At 52.4% G+C, this 10,895-nt stretch overlaps 1 long non-coding RNA gene across 1 annotated transcript; it reads left to right on the top strand.

Annotated features, from left to right (window-relative positions):
• The first annotated feature begins 5,575 nt into the window (after window positions 1–5,575).
• On the top strand, window positions 5,576–6,655 carry LOC135285766 (uncharacterized). The gene is made up of 3 exons (XR_010350468.1): window positions 5,576–6,255; window positions 6,342–6,452; window positions 6,602–6,655. It is a non-coding gene; the product is annotated as an uncharacterized LOC135285766 (long non-coding RNA).
• The last annotated feature ends 4,240 nt before the right edge of the window (window positions 6,656–10,895 follow it).

Genomic DNA, 10,895 nt, shown 5'->3' with positions numbered 1-10,895 from the left:
AGCATCCATGGGAGATGGGAGCCCAGGGGAGGAGCCAAGCATTCCTGCCTGGATAGAATCTGAGATTCTGCAGCACCAGCACGGCTTCTGCACTGGATTCCCAGAGGAACAGCAGCTGCCCCTTCCCCTGGAGCTGCAGAGGAAGACTCCCCCCTTGTCCAGGATCCTGCTCCAGCAGAACCACCCCTGGCACTGCAGGAGGGCTGAGCCACAATTCCAATGGGACTGTGCCAGCACCCTGACCCACAGGGTGTCAGGCTGTGTCTGACTGGCAGTGTTGGTTTGGTTCACTGCATTGTTTATTTTATCTTTTTATTTTCTTCCCTAATAAAAAACTGTTATTCCCAATCCCATATTTTTTGCCTGAGATCCCCTTAATTTAAAATTTATAACAATTTGGAGAGAGAATTTACATTTTCCATTTCAAGAGAAGCTCCTGCCTTCCTTAGCAGACATCTGGCTTTCCAAACCAAAACATCTTTAAAGACCTGTAGCTTAGCAGCCACGTGCAAGGGCTGGATGGCTGCTGCCCCTCCTTGGCAAGTGACTTTTGCCCTCTCCATCTCTGTGGAAACCAGAGCTGGAAGCACAGGGAATAATGCTGCTCCACAATTCCTTCACCAGGCAGACAGACTCTCCCACTGTGATTTCTGGGGCTCCAGCAAAGGGCAGCACACCTGAGAGAGATCTTGACTCACTTGTATGATGAGGCAGGACTCAGCCTTGCTCTGGTCCAGCAGGCTTAAATTCCCACTTAAATATGGTCCTGACACCTTCTCACCTTAAAGAATTCAGCACTTCAACACCACAAATTATGAGCTAAACAGGCAAATAAGCCCCAGCCCCGTTCTGCAGTGATTGCAGCAATCAGAGCCCAGCTCAGGTTGGCTCCCACGGACTGGAAATCCTGAACTCTGCAGGCACAGCCCCGGCTGATGGCTGATAGCAAGTGATTAGCCTTAATTCCACTCTTCCTCTCTTTTAAGATGGTTCATCTGGAGCCCCCACGGTGTTGCTCTGATCACAGCCCTGTGCAGGAGCAGCACAGGGGGCAGAGGCTGCCTCTGCTGCTGCTCAGACACCTCCAGCCTCCCCTTCCTGCTTTCCTTCTTGTCTCCAGCTTAACTCCTCCTGGCACTGATGTTTTCCTTGGTGGGAGGGGATTTGGAAGCAGAGGGAAACCTGGGGATGGAAGCAGCCCTTTCCTGAAAGGTTCTTACAAGGTTCTTTCCCTGCATCCAACAAAGCTGCTGCTCTGGAGCAGGCACATTTTGGGAGCCAACTTCTGCCACTCACAGCATCCAAACCCTGACTTGGGACAACCCCAGCTCTCCCCAAACCTGGTGCTGCCAGACTATGCCATTTCCCAATGTTTCCACCTGGCCTGTGGGGCTCTGGAGTTAACAAGCAAGTTGTCTGCATTTATTTTTAAGAGAAGGTGCATTTTTGATCACAGCCTTGCTTCCACCCTGCTCTCCATCCCCTTCTCCAGGTTTCTTTGAACAAATCATTCCATTTGCAGAGTCCTGTTGTTTAATTTTGCCAGTTGCTGAGTCTCAACCTCCCGTTAATTGGTTTTGCCCGTCTTTGTGCATTCCGTTAAATGAGAAAATGCCACACATAAAATTTTAATTTTGAAAGCCGCCTTGTTTGTTTTATATTGAAATTGCCCACGCCACGTCGGCCCACAGAAACAGACGCTTTCTCATTTCATTAAAAACTCTTTGTGATGATAAAAAGCAGCAGAAATGAGATAAAGAGTGGTGTTTCCTTAAAGGCACATGAAAGTGAGAGAGATAAATCCCATGTATTGTAGGGATCAAATCCAGCGCAAGGCTGCGAAGTGGCGATACCAGGAGGGAGGCTGTGCCAGCAGCAGCGCAGCAATAGCTCCTCTCCCAGGACGCTGCAGGCTCTGCCTGGCCTGGCCTCTGTCACCCACCAGTGCTTCTGTCCCCTCTGTCACCCACCAGTGCTTCTGTCCCCTCTGTCACCCACCAGTGTTTGCCCCCAGGTATCTGTGGTGAGGTGCACAGGAGCCCCCAGCCCTGTGTGTCCCCAGTCCTGTGTCCCCAGCCCTGTGTGTCCCCAGACCTGTGTGTCCCCAGACCTGTGTGTCCCCAGCCCTGCGGATGGCTGGCACGGTGAAACCATCAAAGCAACAAGGGCAGAGAGGCCCTGTGCTGCCTGGCAGGTGGGTACGGGGAAGAGGGAGCAGCTCCTTCCTCTCCAGCCTCGTGTTTCAGACCTGCTGTGTGAGCACACACGGGGGATTTAAGCAGCTCCTTGTGAGGGAGCCTCAGAAGGACCAAAGCCCTTGAGGCCTCAGGCTTTAGCTTTTGTATTTTTCAGATTCTGTGCTGCTTTAGTGTGTGATTCTGAGCTTCATATTAGGGGATGGTGAGCTCTCTGCACAGAGCAGGGAGACAAAACAATTCCTTCTCCAGCTGGGGACCAAGGGCAAATGATCCATATCTCAGGCCCAGGAGCATAAACAACGTGGGCTGAAGAGAGAAAAACAAGAGGGATGGGACTTCATAACCTAAAGCTGTAATTGGACAATTAACTCCAATATGCAAATGGAGCAGAACTTATAAAAGTGACAGATCGTGTGACTGGCCATGGATTTTGTGACCATTTTGGGTTCACCTGGGTGTAGCTGGGTATGTGCTCTTATACTGCCCAAGGTGGATCCATTGAGGCCTTTTAATAAATCCCTTCTTTATTCTTTAACTCCATCTAGCCTCTGTTCTAGGTCAGCCTTCACAAGACATCACCCTCAGCACTTTCAACCACTCTCCAACACCTGCTGGTCGTGGCAAAGCCAATTTGTTGTCACCACTCTGCTGTCCCTTGCTCTGGGGCAGATGTGACCACTGAGCACAAAGGGAGCTGAGGCCACTGGAAGCTCCTGTGCACAGGAAGGTGTTTGCTGATCCCTTGGGTGCTCAGTGATCCCATATTTATTCTGCCCAATGGGATCTGTAAATCAGCACAAATGAAGAACAAACTTCCAGCTTCAGACTTGATTGCTTCACTTCCCTTTACATCAAAGCGAGTTTTTTCTACTTGATTTTCAATCTTCTTCAGCAGTTGCTGAATTGCTATTCAGCTTTGCACAATTTTTCCACCCACTGCCACTTTAAAGGTCATTTAATTATTATTACAGAGGACTACAAAAAGATAGAGAATTGTTTAAATACCTTAAGCTACAACAGGTTATTGGCATGACCATTTTTATAGTCATGTTAAATGGATCAGTATTTACTGCTCAGGAGTTTTTCATTGCACTGTAACCTGGTGATGCTCAGAGCAGCGAGCCAGCCCAGCAGCACTGCAATGGGAGGTGCTCAGCCTCTCCCTTCAGGAAGAGTCAAAGACATTTCTTTGGAAATTTCAGACCCCCCCGTCCCCACAGCCTTCCTCCCTGGGCAGCTCTGCAGACCCTCCTGAGGGCTGTGGGGATCACAGCTGTGTGGGAGCAGCCTGAAGCGTGTGATAACAGCAAAAGCCAGAAAGTGAGGCTGCTGGAGAGGCACAGCACATCCTGAGGAGTCAGGACAGGCTGCTGGGTCACTGCTGTTCATGGTTCTTAGCGAGCTACTGCATGCACAAGTTTTTCACTTAATTTAATCGGCACATTAATGTGTTTGTTAAAGTAAACTGAAATGGGAAGCAAAAGCCAGCCTCCTGTTTTCATGAAAACATGTTTTCTACCAAAATAGGCAATTTTCCACCCTCACAGAAACACTGCATGGAGCAGGGAGGAAGAGGGGGAGGTGCTGCTCTTCCTGGTTTGCAAAGAGACAGAATTGCAAACAGGGACAGGGGTGAGGCACACCAGATCGACCTCCTGCTCTCAGCAATCAGAATTTTCTGGTAGTTACGGTAGAGAGAATTTAAGATTATAAACCTAAGGACAAGTGTTCATCTCTGCACATCAGATTGGACAGACCAGCCCAGCAAAGAACATGAGTTTATCAGCAGAACTGGAAGAGGCATTAACCAGCCTTGGCCAATCATTAACCTGCTTTCTGCATCTCATCATCCTTCTCATCCCAAATGCTTGTTCCACAAAGCAGAGACAATAAATCAGAACATTTAGACTAAGCTGTAAAGCCTCGCTGAGGCCTCTAGGTGGAAGGCTGAGAAAGCGAATCTGATTCTTAGGAAAAGGGGTAGTTGTCCCAAAGAGGAAAACAAACTTGCAATCACTTCTTTGCCCCTTTCCTTGATGTCAGCTGTGAATCAGGTGTGTGGGCTTGGGAGGATGTTAAGACTGGCGAGGTCTTAACTGAAACTGTCTGGCAAACAGACCTCCGATCCCACACACTGAATATTGTGTCTCTTGAGTCTCCGCTCCAGAAGCTGTTTTGCAATAAATGCATCACTCCTGCACACAGTTGTGTAAAAGTGGAAAGACAGGCTGGGGCCGGGCTGGGCTGTCCCGCTGTGCCACAGCAGGGGGACCAGGCTTTGTGCTGGGGGTGGCAGCGGCCCGAGCTTACATCCACAGCATCCTGAGCTCCGCGCTGTGCCAGGGGAGCTCCCGGGCCCGGCCGGCACGCAAAGCCGCGGCTCCCCGGCTGCAGGCAGCGCCCCACGGCAGCAGCACACGCCCGGCAGCGGGGAAATCCCCAGCCGAGGGAGCTGAAGCTCGGCGTTGCCTCCCTGCGCGGGGCTGCTCCCGCAGCGCGGCGGGCGCGGGGGAGCCGGGCTGCTCGCCGCGCGTTGCACAACTGCTCAGCCCTCCTCCAGGCGCCGGGAACGACCTTTCCCCTGCTTCGTGCGCCGCCTAACACCTTCTCCAGGTGGAGCCCGAGCAGGTGGGAGCCACCTCCGGGCCCCTGCCTGCCACCACGCTGACACCTCCTGAGTCACACGCAGCGGCCGCTGGCGCTGACATCACGGCAGCGGCGAGCGGAGCTGCGGCTGTTTGTCTGTGTGTCCGGCTGACACACGGCTGTGTGTCCCGCTGACACACATCCGTCAGCTGCCCTGCATTGCGCAGGCCGGCGGGCAGCGGCACAGCCCCCGTGACCCCATGGCCCCCATGACCACAGGGACCCCATGAACACAGAGACCCCATGAACACATGGAACCCACGACCACAAGGTCCCCATGACCACATAGCCCCCAAGACCACACAGACCCTATAACCACAAAGCCCCCATGACCACATGGACCCCCATGACTACACAGAACCCATGACCACAAGGTCCCCATGGCCATATAGCCCCCAAGACCACACAGACCCCACAACCACACAGCCCCCATGACCACACAGTCCCTATAACCACATGGCCCCCATGACCACACAGCCCCCACAACCACACAGACCCTATAACCACACAGCCCCCATGACCACATAGACCCCACGACCACAAGGTCCCCACAACCACATGGCCCCCATGACCCCAAGACCACACAGAACCCATGACCACACAGTCCCTATAACCACACAGCCCCCATGACCACATAGACCCCACAACCACGTAGCCCCCACGACCACACAGACCCTATAACCACACAGCCTCTACGACCACGCAGTCCCTATAACCACACAGCCCCCATGACCACATGGACCCCACAATGTCCCCATAACCACATGGGCCCCATGACCCCACGACCACAAGGTCCCCATGGCCATATAGCCCCCACGACCACACAGACCCTATAACCACACAGCCCCCATGACCACATAGACCCCACAACCACAAGGTCCCCACAACCACATGGCCCCCATGACCCCAAGACCACACAGCCCCCATGACCACACAGACCCCATAACCACACAGTCCCTATAACCACAAGGTCCCCATGACCCCCATGGCCCTCACAACCACACAGACCCCATAACCACACAGTCCCCATGACCCCACAGCCCCAGACTGGGGTCCCCACCGACCCTGCTGGCCCGCAGTAAGAGGAAATGAATTTCCTGACAGGCAATGCGTGTTGAGAGCCAGGACCTCGGATTCCTAAGAAGAGCATTGGGGAAACTCAGCCTGTCCCCCAAGTGATTCACCAGCCAGCTTTGCAGAGAAAGTCCCAAAGTTGTCCAGGAGTTAACTGTTGGGTTTGGGATTTCAGAGTGGCTGCCACGTCCTTTCCTGAATTCCTGGGTGCCCAGAGCAGACACTGCTGCTCTGCTTTTCTGTTCCTTAGAAAAGCCACTTCCCAGATGGATGTGACTTCTTAGGAGGTATTTGCTTAGCAATAGGCATAAATCTTCTGCTCTTCACATCGGTCTGGGTGAGATAAAATATTCTGTGACTGTCTGTTTAAACATCTTATGTTAATACCATGAAGTGTTTGTTCAACTTTTATTATTCTTTTAGTTCTGAAGTAGCGAATGCTCCCAGGCATGTCAGAGTACAGCAAATCCAGAGCTGCAGACACTGCATCCAAACTAAACTGGGGCTGAGCAGGCGGGGATATTCCTGGATAAGGTGACCACTGACATTTTCCGGCAGAGGCTGCAGCCGGGAAGAGCTGAGCAAAACAGTAAAAGCTGCTGTCACAGCCACTTGCGCAATCGCTCGGTTTTCCCCAATAATTTCTTACTTGAATTTGTTGCTTCTCTCTGCTCTTGATCTAGCTGCTGGAAAGCTGAGGTTGCCTGGTGAGCCAGGAGTGCTGCTTCAGGAGGGAGAGGGTGCTGCTGGAGTGTGGATGCTCTGGACACGATGCTGTGATGAGGTGACACAAAGGGGAGGTATCAGCAGATACTGACCCCCTGATGCAGCCTGGGCAGGGACAGTGGGACTGCTCCCCCCTGGCTTTGGCACAGGGGTGTCAAGGAACTGCCTTCAGCTGAAAGCCCAGGTGGTGGTGAGGCTTTTGCTGCCTCTCTCACTTCAGTCCTCACCAATGACAGATTTATAGCCCAAAAGGCTGTCAAAGGACAGCTCTTTTCCTTGACAATAGCACATGAGAAAAAATTGTCAGGGTGTGCCCAATCCATCTGTCATTGAGGAGATAGGCTCATCCTATAACTTAATGCCATCAATCACTAAAACCAAAGGTAGAGATCAAGGCTGCTTACTCAGAGGAGTACCTAAGGCCGTGTCTAGTCAGGCACACAGTGACAGCCAAATAAATTTCCTTGCTATGCTCCCTGGGGAGCTTGCACTCTCCTCCAGAGCTCAGAAACATGCCTGCTCTGCAAGGAGCCCTTGGGCTACTCAGGGAGTAGTTACTCTGCAGAGTGCTTACCATGATCTCCTTAAAGCCCAGGGAATAAGTTTAAAATAGAATATTTCAGAGAAAAATCCATCTACTTGTCTACAGCTGCAGAGGAATCCCATACTCGTGGGTGAAGGCAGCACTGGGAGCACCACAAGCAGTGTGACAAGGACTGCAGGTATACAGGCTCCAAACGTGAGTTCTGCACGTTCTTGATAGGCTCCTCCTCTAGTCCTCCCTTCCTACATTTCCTTTTTTCTGAGAAGAGTTGAGCTTTGTTCCTCCTGTGGAATCACCACAGCACACAGCAGCGGGCTCTGGAGGCCAGGAGCTCTTTCCCAATATACAAGTGGGAGGAATCTTCCCTCAGTGCCTGATGCCACTGGGCATGTGTCCAGGCTGGCAACCCGTGATGGTTCTGCCATCAGACCCTTGTTCATCAAGGCCACTCAGAGCAGCAGATCTTTCAAGCAGCACCTCCATGAACCTGAGTGATTGCACTGTAAAAACAGCCATAAAGGGATGTTGCTCAGCTTTGCTTCCAGCATTACTGCTCAGCTTTCCTCATGAGGCATGATCACCCTCTTCCAAAGAAAGGGTGTAAATCATAATTTGTTTTCACTTTCATTCAGGAATGTGCTGAGTCCTCTGTAATAAATTATATTGCTTGCTGTAAAAGAAAATCCAGAGGCAGCTCTGTGAGCCTCTTGAGTCCCTGAGTTGCAGGTGATGGGAGAATTCAGTTCATCACCAGAAACACGTGTGGGTGAGTGCAGTGAGATGAGCCATTCCACAGATGAGCAAGGCATTGAGGACACCAAAGCTGTTGGAAACACACAGATCCCAGGCAGCCAGTCCCAGCCCTGTCAGCTCCCTGAGAAGCTGAGGAATGAGCTCAGCCTGGAGCAGGTGCCTCAGTAGGTACCTCATTCCTCAGGGTTTGTCTATGCAGAATTCTTAAGAAAATTAAATTGAATTAACAAAGTTTAAAGTAGAACATTAAAATTCTGCATAAAATTCTCATTCAGAATTAAAGTGGCCTTAATTCAGTTTAATTTACTCCCAAATGCTGCTAAATAAGGCCATTTAAGTTGTCTTTAATTAACATAATGGTCCCACATAGGCTTTTATAAAGGAGATTTAATTAGCCCTTTTTTAGGAGTGAGTTAGCTGCCTTGAGCTTCCATAGGGAAGCAGCCAGGTCCAGGGCCACTTTGCTGACAGGGCTCCTGGTTGGGCTGGTTAGCAGGAGTTGCAAAGAGCTGGCATCACCTCCCAAGGAACTGGCACAAGGCCAGCTTCTACCCCACCAGCAGATAATGGGAGCCTTGAATATCAACTATTTTGGCTGGGTTAAATGCATGAGTGGGAGACAAAAGGCTCTGCCAGAGGATGAGCTCTTCCTTTAAAATCTGGGACATGGGGGTGGTAATCCCTAGCAAAATGTGACATCAAGGTTTTGCAGACTTGTTCATGAAGGAACCAGGCTAGAGGAAAGCTTACTGTGAGCCAGCAGAGAGGAGGGTGGAGGTGGAAGACGGGGAGGGACTGACCCCATCCATGGGCTCCTGCTGTCACAGAGCACTTTGGGCTCCCCGCTGCCCCTGGATGCTCTAGTTCCTTTTTTACATCCCAGAATTCCCAACTCAGCAGGATGAGATGCTGCTGGCTGCTCTTCATGAGCATCCTGAGAGCACCTGGCCTCGCCAGCCCCTGTCCTCCCCTCAGTCTCAGGCTCCTGCCCAGTGCTTCCTTGTGCTGTGATGGGGACTTCCACCTCTGTCCTTTGGACACGGACGTGTTGCAGAGGGACAGAGGCTCAGCAGTGCCAGCTGACAGCCTGTCCCACTGCAGAAAGGGCATGAGGCAGCTGCCCTGCTGTGGGCACAGCACTGCATCACCATCATCATCATCATCATCATTTTCTGGAGGTGGAGAGCCTCAGTGCATCCACTATCCCAGCAAAGTTTGTGAATCTTCATACCCTCAGAAGCTGCAGCCTCCACCTTTGCAGTACCAAAAAAAAAAAAAGTACTGTTCAAAGCAGTTTGCAGATGTGAAAAAGAAAAAAAAAATAGTCAAAATCACCCATGAGGAGCTCTGAGGTGTGACCGGCATGTGACTGCCTCTGACTTTTTGGGTGGAGAAGCCAACAGCCTCCCTCTCTCCTGGCGTCTTTCACCAAATTAGAGCCATGTGGCTGCTGCCACTGCTTTGCATAAATCAGGAGATTCAGTTTTGTGCCTCTTCCTTGGGGTATGTCCTATAGGAAGTACATCTGTGGCCGTACTTTCTGGTGCAATAGACCTTAGCCTGGAAGCAAAAGCACACAAACAATGCTAAATTCATGCTGACTGGAGTAGATTCCAAAGGAAAGAAGTGTTGGGAAAGCACCTACTTAAGAACTGAGCAAGGATTATCTCTGATCTGAATCTCGCTCTGTGTGTGTGTTACTGTTGAGCACACAGTGTGGTTTCAGACACGGCCAGAGACAAGGAAAAATGATTGTTTCGGGGTAACCACAAGGAAGATGAATGCAAATGCATTCCTGTAACTGGGAGAGTTCCTCGCTCCCGAGTTGGGCTCCGGTACATGGCCTCGGGGAAGCAAATTTGCAACTACCTTCATTAAATTGTTTAGGCATGATTAATCAGAAGTCAGAGATATGAAGTTTTAGCACGTTTCACAACATGGATTTTAACCCCTGCAGTTCCACACAGGTGCTTTTCAGCACTTGGCAAGGGACAGGCACTGGAGGGTGACAGCTGTTTCCTACCAGCGCGTATCTCCTCCGCACGGGCGGGCTGATAAGCCACCAGCAGCTGAATCATGGCCACCTGCATCGCCGGGATCCAGGCGGTGCAAGGGCCATGTGTACCTGCATCGCCGGGATCCAGGTGCTGCAGGGGCCATGTGTACCTGCATCGCCGCGATCCAGGCGGTGCAAGGGACGTGTGTACCTGCATCGCCGGGATCCAGGCGGTGCACGGGCCATGTGTACCTGCATCGCCGGGATCCAGGCGGTACAAGGGCCATGTGTACCTGCATCGCCGGGATCCAGACGGTACAAGGGCCATGTGTACCTGCATCGCCGGGATCCAGACGGTACAAGGGCCATGTGTACCTGCATCGCCGGGATCCAGGTGCTGCAAGGGACGTGTGTACCTGCATCGCCGGGATCCAGGCGGTACAAGGGCCATGTGTACCTGCATCGCCGGGATCCAGGTGGTACAAGGGACATGTGTACCTGCATCGCCGGGATCCAGGCGGTGCAGGGGCCATGTGTACCTGCATCGCCGGGATCCAGGTGCTGCAAGGGCCATGTGTACCTGCATCGCCGGGATCCAGGTGCTGCAAGGGACATGTGCCTGCATCGCCGGGATCCAGGCGGTGCAAGGGACGTGTAACTGCATCGCCGGGATCCAGGCGGTGCAGGGGCCATGTGTACCTGCATCGCCAGAATCCAGGTGGTGCACGGGCCATGTGTACCTGCATCGCCGGGATCCAGGCGGTGCAGGGGCCATGTGTACCTGCATCGCCGGGATCCAGGCGGTGCAGGGGCCATGTGTACCTGCATCGCCGGGATCCAGGCGGTGCAGGGGCCATGTGTACCTGCATCGCCGGGATCCAGGCGGTGCAGGGGCCATGTGTCACGGAGCCCGGCCCCAGCGGCGACAGCCGCGGAGCGCCGGGCGGGGCGGGCCGGG

This window comes from Passer domesticus, chromosome 24 (genome assembly GCF_036417665.1).
Source record: "Passer domesticus isolate bPasDom1 chromosome 24, bPasDom1.hap1, whole genome shotgun sequence".
Lineage (NCBI taxonomy): Eukaryota > Metazoa > Chordata > Aves > Passeriformes > Passeridae > Passer > Passer domesticus.
This window is presented reverse-complemented; position numbering and strand designations above follow the sequence as displayed.